This window comes from Halichoerus grypus, chromosome 3, assembly GCF_964656455.1.
Source record: "Halichoerus grypus chromosome 3, mHalGry1.hap1.1, whole genome shotgun sequence".
NCBI classification, from domain to species: domain Eukaryota; kingdom Metazoa; phylum Chordata; class Mammalia; order Carnivora; family Phocidae; genus Halichoerus; species Halichoerus grypus.
Genome location: NC_135714.1, coordinates 146546405 through 146571311, shown reverse-complemented (window position 1 = coordinate 146571311; position 24907 = coordinate 146546405). Strand labels below are relative to the sequence as shown.

The 24907-nt window shown below is 37.8% G+C and overlaps 1 long non-coding RNA gene across 2 annotated transcripts in view; it reads right to left on the bottom strand.

Moving 5' to 3' along the window:
- The window catches only part of LOC118531498 (uncharacterized), a 187994-nt gene that overhangs the window by 75782 nt on the left and 87305 nt on the right, over window positions 1–24907 (bottom strand). Inside the window, exon 7 of one of the 2 annotated variants that reach the window (XR_013446565.1) lies at window positions 7261–7374. The exons of the other annotated variant lie outside the window; for it this stretch is intronic. This is a non-coding gene — a long non-coding RNA (uncharacterized LOC118531498). The remainder of the gene's footprint in view (window positions 1–7260; window positions 7375–24907) is intronic. 2 annotated transcript variants of the gene reach the window in all.

Below are 24907 nucleotides of genomic sequence, written 5' to 3'. Positions count from 1 at the left end.
CAAGGGCTATTTTTGTGCTTCTCCTATAAACTCCAAGATGCATTCAAATTAAGTACTGAGATGTCCAGTATCTGTACTTCATCTGGTATATATTGGTCACGATGCAGGGCTGTCCACTCTAACTCAAAGAATTGTTCCTGGAGCAGGTGCCATTTAAAGATAGCAATTTTTCAAGTTCCTATGTATGTGATCTCCCAATTATTCCCAGATGAGGCATGGGCTAGCACAAGAACCCAATTAGTCTGAATAGCAATTGGGATTTACTTCTACTGGTCAGTGGGAAAAGGCTAAAGTGTCCATTATGAACTTCGGTAAGAATGCCTTAATTTGTTCCCATCCATCATCCCACCCAAGAAACCTAATGCCGATTGTGGAATCTTTCGTTTTACCTGGGTTCATGACCCTACTATCACTCATTTTGGTTACTCATCAAAGCTGAAAGTTTATCATTCACAGGAGTTTCATCCAGCCATCTATCCACTGAAAGCCCATCATCATCCTATCAATACGTTATGCTAGATAAGACTTGATGGCAGCCACTCAGATTGGTATTTTTGTGAAAGTTTACATATTGGAAAGTTTGCATTTGCCTAGAGATACAGCAAATAATATGACAAGAAATACTCCATCAGGGTGGTTAAGCCCATGGACTCTGAATCAGACCGTCTGGGTTCAAATCTTAGCTCTGTTACATACATACATATGAACTTCTATGTCTCAATTTCCCAATTTATAAAACAAGGCTAATAATAGTAGCTACCTCACAGAGTTGAGCTTTGAACCCTAATTTTTAACCAACTGGATCTCAATATTTCCACACATACAAAACAAGCTCTTATCCTAAAAATAAAACTCCTAATTAAAAGGAGATTAGGGGGTGCCTGGGTGGCTCAGTTGGTTAAGCGACTGCCTTCGGCTCAGGTCATGATCCTGGAGTCCCTGGATCGAGTCCCGCATCGGGCTCCCTGCTCGGCAGGGAGTCTGCTTCTCCCTCTGACCCTCCCCCCTCTCATGCTCTCTCTCTCATTCTCTCTCTCTCAAATAAATAAATAAAATCTTTAAAAAAAATAAAAATAAAAAAAAAATAAAAGGAGATTAGATACATGTTCACAAAAATACCTTTTACAGTTGCAAACTCTAAGAAATAGTACTCTTTTGGGTTTTAATCTGTTTTTTGCAAAGTTACTTATTTGAGAGACTCTTACCTTGCTTAAACTGTTTCTTTTTTTTTTTTTTAATGTTATGTTAGTCACCATACAATACATCATTGGTTTTTGATGTGGTGATCCACGAGCCATTGAAACTGCTTCTTTCTTAGATTGAGGGGCAAAAGCCAATTCACTGAACAACTTGAAGCTTCTATTAATTTGAGTATTCCAGTGAAGTTAATTTATGATTTTACAATTTTTCTGACCCAATACAGCCATACTATCTGCATTTTACTGAAGATGATAATCACTGGCCATCTCACCCCAACCTTTTATTTTGAACTTGTTGGTAGTATCACATTGCCACAGGCACCATTTGCCCCACTCCCTTTTACTCCTTGGTAATAATCTAGTCACAAGAAGTGATGAGCATGGAAAAACAAATATTATTGCTGTTGAAAGTCATGGGTACATGATTCTCCACCAAGTGCTATACACTTTCATTGCCCCTGTTATCTTAACAGCACTATATCAGTATTTCTCTGATCAGGTAGTCTTTACTGGGCCAGTCCCAGTTTTGGCTCCATTTGTTTTGATGGAGCATTGATTTCTCTATTAAAAATTGCACCCATTGTGGAATGTGTTTCCTCCCTTGAGGGCTATGAATATAGACCTGTAAATCAAGGTTTGTGATCAAAGCTACGCCAATCAGACTCATGAGGGTTTCTGTATCTTTATTAGAATGATGTAAGAACAAAAAAATCAGAATTTATTTATTCCAGTGATGATTCATAGACAAGGCCATTGAATAGTTTTGCTCCTGAAGCCAACCCCTCTCAGACTTATTCTTCAGCATTTCTGCATATACTTTTAATAAATTCCTTAATTTTTTTGCTTTTAGTCAATATTAATTTCTGCACCTTGAAACAAAAGGATCCTAACTATTAGAATTTGTACCTGTTCATGGCCCCAAAGTTAAAAATCAAAATCCCTCTTGATGATGTGGGTTTGTTCTACCCTACGGGTTTCCCAGAATGAAAGCAACCATCCCAATTATGCTCTGCTTACAAGAAATTTACTACTTTTCATTAAAAAGGCATTTTACATGAAAGAATTATGATAAGAACCTGAAAATGTGCTGGTTATTTTCCATTTCTCATTCCAGATCTTCTCTCCCCTTGTTTCCCTACTCTGCCTGAGGCCACAGAGGCTCATCTGTTTGGACTCATCAACAGGCTCCCTTGCACTGTTGCTTCCAGTTGGGCTCAGTCAATGGAGAGCTCCCAGAAAAAGATCAAGGAAATAAGAGAGTGAGGTTGGTGTGTTAGTCCTTGGGCTTCCTCCTTTCAGGTTGGCCTTGGGCTGGGTGCCTGGCTGCCTCTACCCCATGTAGCAGCCCCTGCCAGGCAGCCCTTTCCATACAACCCCTCTCTTCTCACCTATGTAGGCCTAGGAATGGTGTAGCCACAGAGTGCTGAATTATCTCAGTAGCTCCTCCACATGCAAGCTATACCTCTATAAATACTGCTGATATCTTAGTGTTTCATCTACTTCCTGACAGAAGCCCACCTAATATAGCAAAGATGGGTTCCAACTATGTACATAGTTGTCAATATCTTTAACCACATCCAAGAAAGGAAAAACAAAGACTCGTGATCTGATGAAGAAGTGACCCAGGCAGCTGCTATAATTTCCTCATTTAGCTCAGTTTTCAAATTTCTGCAGGACTGAGGACCCTCATAGGCACTGGTCCCTTTTTAACTATTCATCCCAAGTTTATGATAGAATTTTCTTTTTCTTGCTGCAAGTGGTATAAAGGTGAAGTAGTATAGTCAGCTCTTATCAAGACTTTAGGCAGCAGGGAAAATTTAGCATTGGTTACTGCTATTTGTAAAATTGAGTCATATTACAAAGAGGAATGCTAGATGGGGAACTGATATTATACATACAAAAACAGTTTGTGGGACAGTCTGTTCCTATTTTTTTAATCTAATGCTCATATATTTCCCTGACATCTCTTTAGGCCAAGAACCTGAGCAATTTCCCCTATTACAAAAGTAGGGTGGATGTGTCAACTTAGTCACTAAGGGCAGCTGCCTAGGTCTTGGGAATGCATATAGGTGTGTGTTGGTATGTGCCAAGCATTAGGAAGAGGATACACTGATCATTTGCTTGTAATTGTAGGCATATGGTTTTACTCCCACATATATGTTATCTCTCCCAGAAGTTATCAGAAATCAAAATAAGTGGACTTGCAGTCCAAATAGTAAAGATGTAATTTCTTTAGAGACTGAAGCAGATCTATGGTCAACCATGGCTAGGCTTTTACGGCACAGAGGTTTAATATCTGTGGCACAGTGAGGAGTTGCCTTCTATGGTAATAAGATGAAGCCGTTCTTGAGGGATGATGTGGCCCTGCAGCAAAACTGTCTCTCTGGGCTCCTCTGCATAGTCTATGTTGACCTTTGGTTTCTGAGGGCCTCACTTTATGTTATATATATCTGATATATATCGTTTATACTGTTCGCTATTTTTATACTAAATCAAAGTGAGAGTAACCTTGCACTGAGTAAATCATTTGTCTAGTTTTCAAATCCAGACCAGATTTTTTTGGCCTAGTCTAACTCAGTAACTAAAGTGGACTGAGTAGGAAGCCATCAGATTCTCATATGAAATAGACTTAGATTCTAATTCCAACTCTGTTAGTTACAAGCTGTGTGTTTCAGGTCAAAGGATTTCACTTTACTAAGCCTTAGTTTTCCCATCTATGAGAGCATCTATATCATAAAATGAAATGTATTTAAAGCACTAAGCACAGTGCCTGGCTTATTATAAGCACTCCATAAATATCAGCAATTATTATTACATTATAATGCCCAGCAAGAACTGTAAACCCAAAGATCAAGCCAAAAGGAATCATTTTCACATTATAGATGCAGTGGATAATAAGAAGTACCCTGAAAAAAAGCCTTTTATACTTTTAACCTGTCCCAGAATAAGTAAGGATCATGAGATCAATTTCATATAGATTCTACCACAAAATTCCCTAACAAGGCAGCAAAGCTCATCTTATGCGCTAGAATTGAAGATTTGTACTGATAACATTGGACAAGTCAGATGATGGATTTCACAAAATAAAGAGAAAAGTCAGAACCCAAAGAAAAAGTCCTCAGCAGAGAATTTGATTTTAACCCTTAGGTGGAAACAATAAAAAATTAAACCTGTACTATCTGTAAAAACATGAAAACTTGAGTAAAAGGGACTGAAATCTTTGCTAGACTTTTCTTAGTCTCAGATGGATAATTCATGGTGTCAGCTTGATTGCATATTTAAAAAAAAAAAAGTAATGGAGCAGATTATATTTTCCAAAGATTGCTTCAACTATACTTCCCACTCTACATGCTCTTTTATGATGTGGTTTTGCACTCCTCCATCAAGAAATATTTCTTTCTCCACCCTGTTGAATCTGAATGTTTTCTGACTGCTCGGACTAAGTGAAATCAGAAGTCACTCTGTTCCAGTTTCAGATGTAACCATTAACTGGCCTGGCAGATGTTATGCACACAAAGCCTAAGCCACGTGGAATGGCTCTTCTTTCCACGGCCCCAGTGGGGCTGTCAGCCTACAGTCAGCATCTACTGCCAGCCACATCAGAGAGCTATCCTGGATGTCCAGCACAGCCCCACTTTCAATGACTCCATCCCCAGCCTCCATAGACTACAACCCAGGAGATCAGTGAAGGACTGTGTGAGATAATCATAAGCTGCACTTGAAGCCACTATGTTTTGAGTTTGTATGTTAAATAGCAATAGATAACCAGAAAAATTTCCCATATTTCATTTAAGCACCCATTCCTTCCCCTCTATCTGGCTCTCTTCTGTTCTAATAGGCAATAAATACTTTTGTGACTCCTTTCCTAGACACTTGGTTCAAAGCATGGCTATTTATTTAAAAGTCCCAATTATCTGAATGTATTTCAGTCAATAATGCTATCTACATTAACTAACATATCAGCAACTTGAAAAAAAGCTTGATTTTATTAGTTTTCCAACATTATTTGATTGAACAAACTAAGAGATAAATAATAGCAGATGAAAGAAATAATCTCTAGCTATATCAGCACAAGTAAAAACACAAGTAAATCAAATCAGAAGATTTATGGTAATTTTTGCTACAGCTAGAAATTCTTAACAACACTAGAAATATCTCCTCTCATGATAAGGTATAGTCATAATAACACAAGCAAATATGATATCATTTTCTTAGTGTATAATTATTTATGAGATATTTGATTAATACACTTTAGAGTAAGTACTAATTCACAGAAAAGCAAGTAAATGGTAGAATTTTTTTCTGTAAGAAGCAAAGATTCCTTTCAAATTTTCAACTCAAATATTTCAATGCACATGAAGATATATAAATACATTCTAAAAGTGCTTTTTTGAACTACTTGAAAGTGTACCAGAGATAAAGGCACAGCAATTATGGTTTTACAAAGAGTAAAAATAAAAATTCACTTAAGAATGATCAGTTAAAATACCAAATTTAAAATATTATGTAAGGTGTTTTTAAAACTATTCTGTATGTACAAAAAAATGGGATTAATAACTTTCCACAATGCATATAAGAAGAAAATTAAAACACTGATTTTCAGAACTATAATTTTCTAACTATATAAGAATTTTAGTAGAAACATGCTGTTCATTCCATAATTTTGATTATCATATGGGTTAATTCAGGGCTCACCGTCATTGTTTTCATATAGTAACATCATGCTTCTTTCTTTCAATATCACAAGAAGCTAGTAACGTTATACACTGATATTTAAAAGAGAAATGCAAATGAGAACTACAAGGAGATAGCATTTTTCACACATTAGATTGGTAAATTTCCAAAAGTTTATCAAGGTACTTCTTTGGGAAAGCTGTGGGGAAACAGCACTTTCATACTTTCTTGGTAGTAATGCAAACTGGCACAACTTTTGTGGAGGGAAATTTAGGAATGTCTAGCAGAATTACTTAGGCATTTGCTTTTGCACCAACAATTCCATGTCCAGGAATTTATCTCAAAAATAAGTTAGCAAAAATATAAAATGATTTAAACATCAGGTTAATCAACATAGGTTTTGACTTTGAAGTCATATAAATGTTTTATATACTTAAAAAAAAAAACTTAAAGAGAATCCCTAAAACTTGAACATGGAAATGAATATACCTAATTCATATCAAGTTAGTGGCCTAACTTAGTATTTTGATTGTACAACCTTACTAGAATATTCTAAGGGCAAATAAACTACAAAGATATCTTAAACTATATCCAATAGCCTTCTTGAAACTACATTATACATAATAGGATAAAGCAAATGAGTAATTATGCTAATACTATTAGGAACCAAAAGTTTCCATGTAAAAAGAAAAGTTACAAGCATAAAATCAAAGAATTTAAGTAAGGCCAGAGAGTAGTAAATTAGACATGGAAACACCAATATTAACTCATTTCAAAAATATGTATTTCCAATAATAACCAAATATTATTGGTGATTTTTTTAATTCCTGATTCATATCTGCATTGCCTAAATTTCCTTCAAAAAGCATATATATTCAATAATAAACCACGAAGAATATTATTTGCTGAAAACAAAATTCCAATTCTGTACTCTGTACTCTGACCAAGTCTGGAGGCAATGATAACACAGTGGCAGCAAGTACCATGAGTTCCCAATTCTAGTCTCTTAATACTACTTCCCACTAAAAGTAATCAGGGCTCTTAAAGAAATTACTCATTCTAGTTCTGGGGCAGGGGATATTCAAGATGAGCATAGGACCTCTGTAGTACCAGAAAGCACAGATGTTCTCAAAATAGGGCCATGTCAAAAGGTCACAGAAGACATCTGGAAAGGCTTCCCACTGACCAAAGATAGAACAATGACATCAAGCATAGTGATTAAAATAATCAAGCAATTGATTAAAAGCATTGCATATGTACAAATTTTACTGGTTTCCTATTACTGCTGAATTATGACAAATTACCACAAATTCTGTGGCTTAAAACAATACAAGTTTATTATCTTACAGGTAAGTCCTAAAATCAAGATGTCAGCAAGGCTATGTACCTTCTGGTGGCTGTAAGGGATAATCCATTTCCTTGCCTTTTGCAGCTTTGAGAAGCTACCTGTGTTCTTTGGCTCATGTTTCCTTCCTTCACCTTTAAAGGCAGGACAAATGATCTAATCAAGAAATGGGCAGAAGACATGAACAGATATTTTTCCAAAGAAGACATCCAAATGGCCAATAGACACATGAAAAAGTGCTCAACATTGCTTGGCATCAGGGAAATCCAAATCAAAACCTCAATGAGATATCACCTCACACCAGTCAGAATGGCTAAAATTAACAAGTCAGGAAATGACAGATGTTGGCGGGGATGCAGAGAAAGGGGAACCCTCCTACACTGTTGGTGAGAATGCAAGCTGGTGCAGCCACTCTGGAAAACAGTATGGAGGTTCTTCAAAAAGTTGAAAACAGAGCTACCATACGATCCAGCAATTGCACTACTGGGTACTTACCCCAAAGATACATCTGTAGGGATCCGAAGGGGTATGTGCACCCCAATGTTTATAGCAGCAGTGTCCACAATAGCCAAACTGTGGAAAGAGCCAAGATGTCCATCGACAGATGAATGGATAAAGAAGAAGTGGTATATATATACAATGGAATATTATGCAGCCATCAAAAAGAATGAAATCTTGCCATTTGCAACAATGTGGATAGAACTGGAGAGTGTTATGCTGAGCGAAATAAGTCAATCAGAGAAAGACATGTATCATATGACCTCACTGATATGAGGAATTCTTAATCTCAGGAAACAAACTGAGGGTTACTGGAGTGGTGGGGAGTGGTGGGGGGTGGGAGGGATGGGGTGGCTGCGTGATAGACATTGGGGAGGGTATGTGCTATGGTGAGTGCTGTGAATTGTGCAAGACTGTTGAATCACAGATCTGTACCTCTGAAACAAATAATATATTATATATTAAAAAAAAAAAAAGAAAGAAGAAGACAGAAGGAGGGGAAGAATGAAGGAGGGAAATCAGAGGGGGAGATGAACCATGAGAGACGATGGACTCTGAAAAACAAACTGAGGGTTCTAGAGGGGAGGGGGTTGGGAGGATGGGTTAGCCTGGTGATGGGTATTAGGGAGGGCACGTACTGCATGGAGCACGGGGTGTTATACGCAAACAATGAATCATGGAACACTACATCAAAAACTAATGATGTAATGTATGGTGATTAACATAACATAATAAAAAAAACTGACATAGAAAAAATAAAAATAAAAAAATAAAGGCAGGAGAGTGGTATCTCCGTATTTCTCTGTCTCTGACCCCTGCATCCACCATCATATCTCCTTCTCTGCCTCTGACACTCTTGCCTTCCTCTTATATGGACCATTGTGACTACACTGCACTCACCCAGATAATCCAGGATAGTCTTCCCACCTCAAGATTCTTAACTTAGTCACATCTGCAAAGTCCCCTTTTGCCACATAAGGTAACATTGTCACAAGTTCTGGGGATTAGAACATGGACATCTTTACAGGGTCATTATTCTGTTCACCATAATGATACTCAACACAAAGAGAAGGGGGGAAAATCCTTCACTGAGACATCAAGTCCTTTGTCTGAAAATTGGCAATTAAAGGGAAAGAACAAATTGTCATTTCTTTGCAAACTGTATTTCAGAGTAACCAATTATCTCTAGTTGATGAAGTAAACTTCCCCATTACAGGATAATTCCAATCTAATAAATGGAAAGAAATGATGGAATTAGAAAAATCAGCATTTTGCAACCTCTAATGTAATCCTTATTTCAGACAGTACACAAAAATGGATGAAACCACTAGTTGGAAGGTTGATGGCAATTTCACAGTGGGAGAATAAAACTATCACCAGCTGAACCCATTGATTGGAGAGTCACTAAAATCAGGACAATCAGACATTATGTGCCTGATGCAAAGCCATGTGTGGTGTTATTGCCAAAGAAAGGGAAACCTAAGTGTAATCAAATGTTTAGAACTAATTTCCAGTCTGCAGGAAATATTAAAAAGGACAAATTAAACTACCTTATGAATACACAAAGAGATAAATTCAAAATGTGGGGTTTGCTGCAGTACAAACTGACCCATTTTTTTAACAAGCCAGTGATGTGAAAAACAAAGAAGAAAAGGAAAGGTAAACTGCCCCATACTGAAGAGATGTAACAGACAACAATCAAGGGCAATGTGCAAAACTTGTTTGGATGCTATAAAAAAAAAAAAAAAGCTGTCCTGTAATTGGGAGATACTATAATTGGAAAAACTTGAATACAGGCTGGGTATTAGATAACATCAAATAATAATTATTAATTTTGAAGGTGTGATAATTAAAGATCACAAGTCTAGCTAAGATAATATCTTTGTCCCTCTTTTTAGAGATGTGTAATAAAGTGTGTAAGGGTGAAATGACATTGACTTTGCTTTCAAATACTTCAGCAAAGGAAAATAATAAAGTCAAACATACAAATCAACCTGAGAAAATTGTCCATGACATATTGTTAAGTATAAAAAATGCAAGTTACTAGGGAAAGATGGTGGAGTAGGAGGATCCTAGGCTCACCTCATTCTATGGATACACCTAGATAACACCCACATCGGTGTAAAAAACCCAGAAACTGACCCGAAGTCTGGCAGAACAGGTTCTCCACAGTTAACCATGGAGAGAAGACCACATCAAGAATGGTAGGAAGGCTAGAAACATGGCCAGAAACCAAACTGACCCAGGAGACTGACCTCAGAAGGGAGGGACATTGCTGGTATGGAGAAGAGAGAGGAGAGGACCCCACGCCAGGCACCCCAGGCATGGGGAACCCACATTGGGAAGGCGAATTCCCATAATATTTGGCTTTGAAAACTAGAGGGGCTTAACCTTGCAAGTTTTTATAATCTGTGGGGCTTAACACCAGGAACTTTAAAAATCAGCAGGCTCACCTCTAGGAAAGTTGAAGGGCAACAGGAAACTGAGTTTCTGCCCTTAAAGAGATAGCATAACAAACAACCCCACACAAGATACAGCATAAAAGCAGCAGTTTGAGAGGCACCTGGAGTATACAGGAGGGAGATTTATTTGCTGGTCTCAGAGCACATGCAGGAGGGGCAGGGATCTTTGCAAGACTTCTCCAAGAACAAAGGAGCTGGCTGATGCCATTTCTCTCTCCTTGCTCCCAGCCTACATACCCAAATACCTTCAGGAACCTGTGGGAACCAGCCCAAACATTTACCACCTTGCTTGCTAACAGCCTGTGGACCCACCCCATCCAACCCCTCCTTGGCAGGAGTCCATCCAAAGCCAGCACAAGTGTCTCACTGTGTAAGCAACCCCCTCAATGGCCAGCACCATTCTGAAGGCACTCCTGCCCTGGAGAGAGGGGAAGATAACCACAGACACCAGTTTGTTGCCCCAGTAATGGGCTGGGAACAGACTGCTGGACCCACCCACCAACAAAAACCTCACAGGGAGCAGCACAAAGAGAGAGCACAATAACTCAGGGTCACTGCAACCCCAACAAACAGTATGGGGGCAGACACCTTGTCCAACTGCAGGGGCCCCACCAACCAATGAAAGCCTTTCAGGGGACAACATTGGGAGAGTACCCTGTACTTCTGTGTAATGCAGTTCTGGTAAACAAGCTGAGGGCAGGCATCTGGTCTGAACCAACTCAAGCCCAAGGTGGCCCCAGACTGACCACTTAATAGCACAGAGACCAAACCCTGCCAATAAGAGGCAAAGAAGGCTATTACAGATGACTGGACTGAAGGCAAATGTGGCTCAAGCATAACAGCAGGTGCATGCAACACTCTTAAGAGATATCCCTGAAGCACCAGGTTCTAGTGCACAGGGGTTATTGCACTACAGGGCACGAAAGGACCTCTTTTTCATAAGGTCACTATTTTAGAGATCAGGAGACATAACTGACTTTCCTAACACATAAAAACAAACACAGAGAGTTTGAGGAGACAGAAGAATATGTACCAAATGAAAGAACAGGACCAAAAAAAAAACAGTAAAAGAGCTAAATGAAATGGAGATAAGCAATATGCCAGATAGAGAATTCAAAATAATGGTCATATAGATACTTACTGGACTTGAGAAAAGAATGGAGGATCTTAGTGAGACCCTTAAAAAAGAAATAGAAAATACCAAAAAGAACCAATCAGAGATGAAGAATTCAATAACTGAAATTAAAAATACACTACAGAGAATAATAGAAGACTAGAGGAAACAGAAGAACAGATCAGTGAGCAGAAAGACAGGGTAATGGAAAGCAACCAAATGGAACAAGGAAAAAGAAAAACAAATAATAGGAAATGAGAATACATTAAGGGAACTCAGTAACACAAGCAAGCATAATAACATTTGCTTTATAGGGATCCCAGAAAGAGAAGAGAAAGAAAAGGGGGCACAAAATTTATTTGAAGAAGTAATAGTTGAAAACTTCCTAAATCTGGGAAAAGAAATAGAAATCCAGATTAGGAGGCACAGAGATCCCCCAACATTTCAACCCAAGGAGGTCCATACAAAAACACATTAATAATTAAAATAGCAAAATGTAGTGATAGAGAATTTTAAAAGCAGAAAGAGAAAACAGTTACATACAAGGGAAACCCCATACGGCTATCAGCTGATTTTTCAGCAGAAACTTTGCAGGTAGAAGAGGGTGACATGATATATTCAAGGTGCTGGGGAAAATAAGAAAAACAAAACAAACAAAAAAACTACAACCAGGAATACTCTATCCAGCAAGGCTATCATTCATAATAGGAGAGATAGATTTTCCCAAACAAAAGTTAAAGGAATTCATCACCACTAAACAAGCCTTACAAGAAATGTTAAAGGGGATTCTTTAAGTGGAAAGGAAAGACCATAATCATGAATAAAATATTAAGAAAGGAAAAAATTTCAGAGGCACATATAAAAATAATAAAAGTAGTAGATTAATCACTTATAAAACCAGTACAGAGGTCAAAGCACAAAAGCAATAAAATGAAGTATATCTATAAAAATCAGTCAAGGGATTCACAAAATAAAAGGATGTAAAATATGACATCATATACCTAAAACATGGGAGTGGTGAGGGGAGTAAAAACTGAGTGTTTTTAGAATGGGTTCAAACTTAAGTGACCATCAACTTAACATAGACTGGCATATGCACAAAATTTTATATGTAAACCTAATGGTAGCCACAAACCAAAAACCTGTAATCAATATGCCAAAAATAAAGAGAAAGGAATCTAAGCATATCACTAAAGAAAGCTATCAAACCACAAGAAAAGAAAGTGGAGAAGAAAGGAGCAGTAAAGAACTATAAAAACAACTGCAAAACAAGTAACAAAATGGCAGTAAGTACTTCCCTATCAATTACTTTGAATGTAAATGGACTAAATGCCCCAATCAAAAGACATAGGGTGACTGAATGGACCAAAAAAAAAAAAAAACAAACAAACTCAAGACTCATCTATACACTGCCTACAAGACATTCATTTCAGACCTAAAGATACATGCAGATTGGAAGTGAAGGGATGGAAAAACATTTATCATGCAAATGGAAGTGAAAAGAAAGTTGGGGTAGCAATACCCATATCAGGCAAAATAGACTTTAAAATAATGACTAACAAGAGACAAAGAAGGACACTATATAATCATAAAGGGAAAAATCCAACAAGAGGATACAACAATTGTAATTATTTATGCACTCAACATATTTGGGAGCACCCAAAAACATAAAGCAATGATTAACAAAATTAAAGAAGAAATCAATAGTAATAAAATAATAGTAGGGGACATTAACACTCCACTTACATCAATGGATAGATCATCCAAACAAAATCAACAAAGAAATAGTAGCTTTGAATGACACATTGGACCAAATGAATCTAACAGATATATTCAGAACATTCCCTCCTAAAACACCAAAATACACATTGTTTTCAAGTGCACATGGAACATTCTCCAGATTGAAATCATATCAAGCATTTTTTCTGACCACAATGCTGTAAAACTAGAATCAACCACAAGAAAAAATCTGGAAAGAGCATAAATATGTGGAGGTTAAATAATATGCTGCTAAACAGTTAATGGATCAACGAAGAAATCAAAGAGGAAATTAAAAAAATACATGGAAACAAATGAAAATGCAAACACAATGTTGCAAAATCTTTGGGATGAAACAAAAGCTGTTTTAAGATGGAAGATTACAGCAACACAGGCATACTTTAAGAAGCAAGAAAAATCTCAAATAAACAACCTAACCTTCAGCTAAAGGAGCTTGAAAAAGAACAACACACAAAACTGCGTGCGTGGGTGGCTCAGTAGGTTAAGCATCTGCCTTTGGCTCAGGTTGTGATCCTGGGGTCCAGGGATCGAATCCCGCATCAGGCTCCCTGCTCTGCAGGGAGTCTGCTTCTCCCTCTGCCCCTCCTCCCACTCGTTCTCTCAATCTCTCTCTCTCTCTCAAAGAAATAAATAAAATCTCTAAAAAACAACAAAAACAAAACAAAAAGAAAAATAAAGCCCAAAACCAGTAGAAGAAAGCAAATAATGACAATTAGAGTAGAAATAAATGACATAGAAACTAAAACAAGCAAACAAAAAAACAGAACAAATCAATGAAACCAGGAGCTGGTTCTTTGAAAAGATCAACAAAATTAACAAACCCTTAGCCAGATTCATCAAAGAGAGAGAGAGAGAGGACTCAAATAAATAAAATCAGAAATGAAAGAGAAGAAATAACAACCAATATCACAAGAAAATACAAAGGATTATAAAAGAATATTACAAAAAATTATATGTCAACAAATTGGACAACCTAGAAGAAATGGACAAATTCCTAGAAACATATAACTTCCCAAAACTGAATCAGGAAGAAATAGAAAATTTGAACAGACCAATTATTAGTAATGAAATTGAATCAGTAATCAAAATCTCCTAATAAACAAATGTCCAGGACTGGACAGCTTCACAGGTGAATTCTACCAAACATTTAAAGAAGAGGTAATACCTATTCTTCTCAAACTATTCCAAAAATAGAAGAGGAAAAAAAGCTTCTAAATTCATTTTATGAGGACTACATTACTCTGATGCTAAAACCAGAAAAAGACACTACACAAAAAGAAAACTGCAGCCAATATCTCTAATGAATAAAGATGTAAATATCTTCAACAAAATATTAGCAAACTGAGTCCAAAAATACATTTTAAAAAAATCATTCACCATAACCAAGTGGGATTTATTCCTGGGAAGAAAGCATGTTTAATATTTGCATTTCAGTCAACATGAAATGCATCACATCAACAAGAAAAAGGATAAAAACCATCTGATCATTTCAATAGATGCAGAAAAAGCATTTAACTAAGGACAAATATCCATTCATGATAAGAACCCTCAACAAAGTAGGTTTAAAGGGAACATATCTCAACATAATAAAGCCCATATATAAAAAACCCACAGCTAACATCATCATCAATGGTAAAAAACTGAGAGCTTTTCCTCTAAGATCAGGAATAGGACAAGGATGTCCACTCTCACCACTTTTATTCAACTTGGTACAGGAAGTACTAGCCACAGCAGTCAGACAAGAAAAAGAAATAAAAGGCATCCAAACTGGTAAGGAAGAAGTAAAACTTTCACTATTTGCAGATGTCTAATACTATACATAGAAAACCCTAAAACTCTACCAAAAAACTACTAGAACTGATCAATGAATTCAGTAAGGTTTCAGGATATAAAATTAACATATAAAAATCTGTTGCATTTCTATACACTAATAATGAAGCAGCAGAAAGAGAAATTAAGAAAACAATCCCATTTACAATTGCATCCAAAATAATAAGATACCTAGGAACAAACTTAGCCAAAGCAGTAAAAGCTATACTCAGAAAACTATAAAACATTGATGAAAGAATTGACACCACAAATAAATGGAAAAAATATCACACTTATGGATTAGAAGAACAAATATTGTTAAAATGACATACTATGCAAAGCAATTGACAGATTCAACACAAGTCCTATCATAATATGACCAGCATTTTTTGCAGACCTAGAACAAATAGTCCTAAAGTTGTATGGAACCACAATAAACCCTGAATAGCCAAAGCAATTTTGAAAAAAAAGAACAAAACTGGAGGTATCACAATCCCAGATTTCAAAATATACTATAAAGCTACAGTAATCAAAACAGTATGGTAGTGGCACAAAAAAGACACCTAGATCAATGGAATATAATCAAGAGCCCAGAAATAAACCCACACTTATATGGTCAATTAATCTATGGCAAAGGAGGCAAGAATATGCAGTGGGAAAAAACAGTCTCTTCAACAAATGGTGTTGGGAAAACTGGACAGCTATATACAAAAAAAATGAAACTGAACCACTTTCATACACCATACACAAAAGTGAACTCAAAATGGATGAAGACCTAAATGTGATACCTGAAACCATAAAATTCCTAGAATAAAACAGGCAGTAATCTCTGTGACATCAGCCATAGACATATTTTTCTAGATATGTTTCCTTTGGCATGGGAAACAAAAGCAAAAATAAACTGGGGCGCCTGGGTGGCTCAGTCGGTTAAGCGACTGCCTTCGGCTCAGGTCATGATCCCAGGGTCCTGGGATCGAGCCCTGCATCGGGCTCCCTGCTCGGCGGGAAGGCTGCTTCTCCCTCTCCCATTCCCCTGCTTGTGTTCCCTCTCTCATGTCTCTCTCTCTGTCAAATAAATAAATAAAATCTTAAAAAAAAAAAAAAAAAAAAAAAAAGCAAAAATAAACTATTGGGACTACATCAAAATAAAAAGTTTTTACACAGCAAAGGAAACCATCAACAAAACCGAAAGGCAACCTATGGAATGGGAGAAGATATTTGCAAATGATATATCTCATAAGGGGTTAATATTCAAAATATATAAAGAATTTATATAATTCAACACCAAAAAAATCCAATTTAAAAATGGGCAGAAGACATGAACAGACATTTCTCAAAGAAGACATACAGATAGCCAAGAGGCACATGAAAAGATGCTCAACATCACTCATCATCATCATGGAAATGCAAATCAAAACCAATGAGACATCACCTCACACCTTTCAGAATGTCTAAAATCAAAAACACAGGGCGCCTGGGTGGCTCAGTTGGTTAAGCGTCTGCCTTCAGCTCAGGTCATGATCCCAGGGTCCTGGGATCGAGTCCCGCATCGGGCTCCCTGCTCTGTGGGGAGCCTGCTTCTCCCTCTCCTCCCCACTTGTGCTCTCTCTCTCGCTATCTCTGTTTCTCTCTCTCAAATAAATAAAATATAAAAAAAATTAAAAAATTAAAAAAATTAAAAAATAAAATAAAATCAAAAACACAAGAAACAAAAGGTGTTGGCAAGGATGTAGAGAAAAAGGAACTCTCATGCACTGTTGGTAGGAATGCAAAGTGGTGCAGCCACCGTAGAGACAGTCCTCAAAAAATTAAAAATAGAATTATAATTTTATCCAGTAATTCCACTACTGTATATTTACCCAAAGAAAACAAAAACACTAATTCAAAAGGATATATGCACCCTTATGTTTATTGCAGCATTATTTACAGTAGCCAAGATATGGAAGCAACCCAAGTGTCCATAAATAGATGAATGGATAAAGATGTGGTATATATATATACAATGGAGCATTACTCGGCTATAAAAAAGAATGAAATCTTGCCATTTGCAACAACAAATGGCAGGATCATGAAGGTATAAGTGCTAAGTGAAATAAGTCAGTCAGAGAAAGACAAATATCATATGATTTCACTCATATGTAGAATTTAAGAAACAAAACAAATGAATAAAATAAAAATGAGACAAACCAAAAAAAACAGACTCTTAAATATAGAGAATGAACTGGTGGTTGCTAGAAGGGAGGTGGGTGGGGGGATGGGTGAAAGAGGTGAAGGGAATTAAGAGTGCATTTATCACGATAAGCATGGAGTAATGTACAGAATTGTTGAATCACTATATCGTACACCTGAAACTAATATAACACTGTGGTTTAATTATACTGGAATTAAAAATGCTTAGACACACAGTCTCAATAAAGAAATGTTCCTGCTAAAAAATTAATAAATTAAAATAAATTAAAAATGCAAGTTACTGACCAAATTCCATGAATATATTGATAAATTTAGACAGAGGGAGAGAGAGAAAAAATATATGCATAAATGACTCCAAAAGAAAATCCAGAATATTCCAGATACTCATTTACTTCCTTATCACAGTCCCCCAGCATGTGCTCTGAACCACAGAAGGGTAATAGATTAAGGTAAATTCCCCTCTTTGTGGGGTTCTAAGATTCTCTCACCCTGACCACTGGCTCAGGCTATTAATAAAATATCCCCACCCTGCTTTCCAGTGGCCTATAAAGCTCTGTTAGGACTTCTGGTGTTTGGAGAGCTCCTTTTCCAGCTGCCAGGGCCTTGGCTGGCCCCAAAGACAAGTCTTTGTTCAGGAAGTGCATCCCTGGCCCACAAGGCTGACTTTTACTTCCCCCTCTTTCCTTTGCCTGGTCAGCTTCACTAGCTAGAATGTAGTTGGAGAATTTCATGGCCCATACTTGATCTGAGTAAGACTGATTATGTTTTCTTAACCTACAGTCTCCTAGCCAAAGACCTCTGCATAAATATCTCTAGTCTCAGTGCACAGCTTTTAGCCCATCTTTTTGTTGCATACTCAAGAAGTTGACCTGTACTGTACCAGCCCTCTACTCACCCTGATCGCAGATAAATATGCATATTGTCACCATTACTTAAGGATTGTTCACTTTGAGAACAAGAGTGATCACAAAAGCCAGACAACCTGACATCCCAACAATCTCTGATGTTTCTCACGCTCTAATACCTGCCATCCTAAAAACATCCTCATTACACTTGCTAACTAGGGTCCAAAAGCAAATTTTCACTATGCTGGAGAAGAACTTCCAGAAAACAGGCTTAACTTTTTTTTTTTTAGGTGATCACATTAGGATTTTTTTTGTTTAAATTCAATTAGCCAACATATAGTACATCATTAGTGTTTTCAGATGTAGTGTTCAAAAATTCATCAGTTATGTATAACACCCAGTGCTCATCACATCACGTGCCCTCCTTAATGCCCATCACACAGTTACCCCATCCCCCCACCACTTCCCCTTCAGCAACCCTCAGTTTCTTTCCCAGAGTTAAGAGTCTCTCATGGTTTGTCTCCCTTTCTGATTTCTTCCCATTCAGTTTTCTCTCCCTTCTCTTATGATCCTCTGCACTATTTCTTATGGTCCACATTTGAGCGAAACCATATGATAATTGTCTTTCTCTGATTGACTTATTTCATTAGCGTAATATCCTCCAGTTCCATCCACGTTGATGTAAATGGTAGGTATTCATCCTTTCTGATGGCTGAGTAATATTCCATTATATATATAAACCACATCTTCTTGGGGTGCCTGGGTGGCTCAGTCATTAAGCGTCTGCCTTCAGCTCAGGCCATGATCTCTAGGTCCTGGGATCGAGCCATGCATAGGGCTCCCTGCTTAGCAGGGAGTCTGCTTCTCCCTCTCCCTCTGCCCCTCCCCCTGCTCATGCTCCATCTCTCTGTCTTTGCCTCTCTCAAATAAATAAATAAAATACTTTTAAAAAATTTTTTTAAAAATTAAAAATTAAAAAGCCCCATATCTTCTTTACCCATTCATCTGTCAAAGGACATCTCAGCTCCTTCCACAGTTTGGCTATTGTGGACATTGCTGCTATGAACATTGGGGTGCATGTGCCCCTTCTTTTCACTACATCTGTACCTTTGGGTGAATACCCAGTAGTGCAATTGCTGGGTCATAGGATAGCTCTATTTTTAACTTCTTGAGGAATGTCCATACTGCTTTCCAGAGTGGGTGTATCAACTTGCATTCCCACCAACAGTGTAAGAGGGTTCTCCTTTCTCCACATCCTCGCCAACATTTATTGTTTCCTGTCTTGTTAATTTTACCATTCTAACTGGTGTAACATCGTATCTTATTGTGGTTTTGATTCATATTTCCCTAATGCCAAGTGATACTGAGCATTTTTTCATGTGTCTGTTGGCCATTTGTAAATCTTCTTTGGAGAAATGTCTGTTCATATCTTCTGCCCACTTCTTGACTGGATTATTTGTTTTTTGATTGCTGAGTTTGGTAAGTTCTTTATAGATCTTGGATCCCAGCCCTTTATCTGATATGTCATTTGCAAATATCTTCTCCCATTCAGTAGGTTGCCTTTTAGTTTTGTTGACTGTTTTCTTAGGTAATCTGGAAGAAATGGATGAATTCTCAGAAACTTATAAACTACAAAACTGAAACAAGAAGAAATATAAAATCTGAACAGACCAATAACCAGCAAGGAAATTGAAGCAGCAATCAAAAACCTCCCAAAAAACAAGAGTCCAGGGCCTGATGGCTTCCCAGGGGAATTCTACCAAACATTTAAAGAAGAAATAATACTGGGGTGCCTGGGTGTCTCAGTCGGTTAAGCATCTGCCTTTGGCTCAGGTCATGGTCCTGGGGTCCTGGGATAGAGCCCCACGTCAGGCTCCCTGATCAGTGAGGAGCCTGTTTCTCCCTCTCCCCACACCCCCCACTTGTGTTCTCTCTTGCTATCTCTCTCTCTCTCTCAAATAAATAAATAAAATCTTTAAAAAAAGAAGAAGAAATAATACCTATTTTACTGAAGCTGTTTCAAAAAATAGAAATGGAAGGAAAACTTCCAAACTCTTTCTATGAGGCCAGCATTACCCTGACCCCAAAACCAGACAAAGACCCCCTCAAAAAGGAGAATTACAGACCAATATCCCTGATGAACATGGATGCAAAAATATTCACCAAGATACTAGCCAATAGGATCCAACAGTACATAAAAGGATTATTTGCCATGACAAAGTGGGATTTATTCCTGGGCTGCAAGGGTGGTTCAACATTCACAAATCAATCAATGTGAGAGATCACATTAACAAAAGAAAAGACAAGTACCACATGATCCTCTCAATTGATGCAGAAAAAGCATTTGACAAAATACAGCATCCTTTCTTGATTAAAACCCTTCAAAGTATAGGGATAGAAGGAACATACCTCAATGTCATAAAAGCCATCTACAAAAAGCCCATGGCAAATATCATTCTCAATGGGGAAAAACTGAGAGCTTTTTCCCTAAGGTGAGGAACATGACAGGGATGCTCACTCTCACCACTGTTGTTCAACATAGTACTAGAAGTCATAGCCTCAGCAATCAGACAACAAAAAGAAATGAAAGGTATTCAAATTGGCAAAGAAGGAGTCAAATTCTCTCTCTTCGCAGATGATATGATACTTTATGTGGAAAACCCAAAAGACTCCACCCTCAAATTATTAGGACTTACAGAGCAATTCAGCAATGTGGCAGGATACAAAATCAATGCACAGAAATCAGTTGCATTTCTATATACTAACTGATACTGAAGAAAGAGAAATTAAGGAATCGATCCCAAAACCATAAGATACCTAGGAATCAACCTAACCAAAGAGGTAAAGGATCTGTACTCTAAAAACTACAGAACACTTATGAAAGAAATTGAGGAAGACACAAAGAGATGGAAAAACATTCCATGCTCATGGATTGGAAGAACAAATATTGTTAAAATATCTATGCTACCCAGAGCTATCTACACATTCAATACAATCCCTATCAAAACACCATCAGCATTTTTCACAGAGCTGGAACAAATAATCCTAAAATTTGTATGGAACCAGAAAAGACCCCGAATAGCCAGAGGAATGTTGGAAAAGAAAACCAAAGCTGGGGGCATCACAATGCCTGACTTCAAGCTATATTACAAAGCTGTGATCAGCCTTAACTTTCAATAATCATTTCCTTCTAAGAAACTGTCTACTATGGCAGTCAGCTTCTTTTTACAGTAAAAATGCCCACACCCACCCCTGCCAATTCTCACTCATTCCACAAATGACCAGCCACAGAAAACCTCTGTCCCTAATATTGAAAAATCCTTCCAGGCGCCTGGGTGGCTCAGTTGGTTAAGCGACTGCCTTCGGCTCAGGTCATGATCCTGGAGTCCCGGGATCGAGTCCCGCATCGGGCTACCTGCTCAGCAGGGAGTCTGCTTCTCCCTCTCCTGCTCCCCCCTCTTGTGCTCTTTCTCTCTCTCATTCTCTCTCTCAAATAAATAAATAAAATCTTTAAAAAAAAAAAAAAAGAAAAATCCTTCCTCTTTTGAAATGTCCTAAAATTCCTCATTTGTCCCCTTGCAGCCAACCAAGGACTGCCAAATATACCCAAAGAATTATAATTACAATTTATAAATATTCTCTGGTTCTAAAACCTCTGAAAGTTTACCAATCAGACACTTAAAATTTTCTTTTTTATGACACAAAAATTACTCTCCTTTCTAACATTTTTGAACCCCTGCCAAACAAAAGTGACAGTAGATGGGTTTCCTTGTCACAAGTTTATGAATAGTCTTTTTAAATTTTGTCTTAGACTTAGTCTTGTTTTTAACACCTCATTTATAAGCACAGTTTTCTGAGGTGTATCATGGGCTTGGAACTTCCCTAAGATGACACCATAACTGCTCAGATATCTCCTAGAGACAACTTGAAGAGCCTAATTTAAGTTTAAATTGGATGCTCAATTTATTAACACTTTGTAGTAGTTGATAGAGAGGGACCCTCAAAAGATGGTAGCTGAAATCTTTTGTTCTCTGGACCCAAGTTCCAACATCCCCCATTCGAACTCTCTGCTCTTTGACCCTTAATCTACTGTCAAACAAGATGGGATCAGTTCCATCTAGATTTCAAAACATTCATCCTTCACTTCCCTCTTCCTTCACCTATCAGTGGAAAAATGTAAGGTTGGAATAAATCAGGCACTTAGATTTTTCGGAGAATGACAGAATTAGGCCTTTATGGTCCTTGCACATGTTTCTATAATAAGCAACTGCAAAATATTTTAGAGAACCACATCATGAGAGTTCCCATGATAGCATCCTGGTGTTGAGAGCCACTTCTGGAGCTAGTCAGAGAAGATCCCTCATGATCAGGGAATAAATAAATTAAATGAATAAACTTCCTCATTTAGATAGGGAATAGCCTTCTTCCTCCCAGAGAAAAGGCATTCTTTTTAAGGCTGCTACATAAAAAGCATCAGGTATTTTTATCCCTTTCTAAAGTCTCCTATATAATTTAGGGCAAAGGTTAATCTGCAATAATAACAGCTTTAAGAAGAAAAACAAGACAATAGACATTCACCTTTCTCTCATGTAATGGTTCAGCCATTCTAGGCTGGTGGTGTAGCTCTGTTCTATAGGTCATTCAGGAACCTGAGTTCTTTCCTATTGTTGCTCTGACAAACTCCAAGAGTTGTCCTTATCTGTAGGGTTAGAGCTGGGTCATAGCCCCTTCCATTCCCAAATCAGAGGAAAGAGAGAAAGGAGTCCAGGGCCAGTTATTTGCTCTTTGTTCACATTTCAACTGTTCACATTTCATTTATGAGAATTTAATCACCAAGCCACACCTGGCTGCAAAGAAGACTGGGTAGTAAAGTTTCTAGACGGGCAGCCGCGTGTCCATGGTGAAGGAAAGAACAGAACTGAGGTGAAAGCCAGGAGCTTGCCACTGTTTCTCTGGTTACCTAATTCCTGTCAGTAACCAAGATCTAGACAGAACATCTGCCCTTCGGGCACAACCCAGGATCCCAGCTGTACATCTAGCTCAAAGTCCAGAATCTCCAGGGGATATGCAGTTCTATGACCTATAAACTAAAAGAAAAGTAATCTTCCCTCCATACACTCAGAAATGGTGGAGCTAGATGAGAAACACCACAATAAAACTCCCATTTAGAAAATGAAAGATTAAAAAACACACACAAGTCAGAATTCTATAGTGGGAGGAAAATCTGTCAAAAATTTGGAAATGGGCAAAAGAGATTACTGGGTGTCCTTTCAGTGGGAGTGGTCTAGTGTGCCCTCCTGTGATCATCAGATTCTATAAGCGTGTGCATCTTGGACTATCTTTGACTAAGCTTTTTACAACCCTGTGGAAACAGAACTTAAATTATACAAAGCTGAGAATGATGCAAATGTTTCCCATCCATATCAATGAAAATTATCACTGTCCACGGCAATGCAAATAAATTTTGTCCCTGTATAAAATACAAATCTCTGCCAGACAAATTATCAATTTGACCCATTTTAATGTTTTACAGGTTCTCGTACAATGAATTAAATACATCTTTGATGTGTGCTCATTTTACATGTGTATGAGTGTTATGACTTTAAACTTTTTGAAAGTTATACTTTAACAATAGTGAAATCTTATGCTTATCCTGGAATATGTTCTTTACTTTGACCTGTTGTGTGTGTTGGAAGGAGCTCCTTTGCAGTGTCCTCCCTGGTCCTAGGAGATCCTTCCTCTTCTTCATACTCAGTACCCACACTGGAAGTGGGTGTTAGAGTGTGGACTCTCCTCAGCACTGTAGGGTTTTCATGTACTCACTGCTGATTCACATTAGGGGAGCCCCAGGACTTATCTAGGCAGGTATTGTGGTTTCTTTGGCAGTAATATTCCCTTGGGAATTTTGATGCGTTCTCTGTCGGCTTCTAATTAGCTCTCTGACTTGGTAACCTTTACCAAGGTTACTTTCTGAAGCTAATGTTTACACCTGTCTTTTATTTACTGGCTTCCTTGCTCAAGCATTTCTCCTTCATTTTACTGGGGGCTACATTGAAGCCTCCCATATTTCTGAGACAACAGGCTTGTGCTGGACAGCTGGGACCTTTTATTTAGATAATAAAGACACTGAGCAAATTTTGCCTCCAAATGTTTGAATTTGGAAGGATTTGTCTTTCCCACATAAAGTCTATTTACTTTCATCTCTGATTGCAAATTACCAGGGCTTGCCTAATCTCATACCATTTTTATAGTACCTTATTTTAAGCAGCAAGAAACAGGGGCACCTGGATGGCTCAGTCAATTAAGCGCCCAACTCTTGATTTCAGCTCAGGTCATGAACTCACGGTTATGAGAAGAGCCCCGTGTAAAGCCCCAGAGGCAGGCTCCCCACTCAGCAGGGAGTCTGCCTCTCTCCCTCTCCCTCTGCCCCTCCCCCCACTCTCTCTCTCTAAAATAAATAAATAAATCTTTTAAAAAATAATAAAAATAAAAGCAGCAAGGAACAGCCAACACTCTGACTCTTGGCAGAGGAGCAGTGGGGTTTCACCAAATGATCTGTGACAGCATGACAAATGTCACCTCTTTCCAGTTTTCCAAAAATAACCTATTCTTCACCATCCACTGCTCAACTGTTAAGCCAATGTCATATATCTTAGATTTCTGTTATAACAACAGTCCTCTTCCAGTATTAATTTCTGTATTAGAGAACAGAATAGGCTGACCTAATTTTTTTTTAATGTAGTATCTTAAAGAAGATAATGGTCTGGCCGTTCATGTGGTACAGCAGCTTTGCTCCCACGGGACATTTAGAGTCCCAGATTCATTTTATTTTGTGTTTAGCCACATGCTATAGCAGAAGTGGGCAAGCTTTTTCTGTAAAGGGCCAGATAGCAAATATTTTAGGCTTTGCAAACCATACAGTCTCTGTTGCAACTATTCAATCCTGCTGCAAAAGCAACCACAAACAGTAAGTTTTAAAAAACGAGCATAGC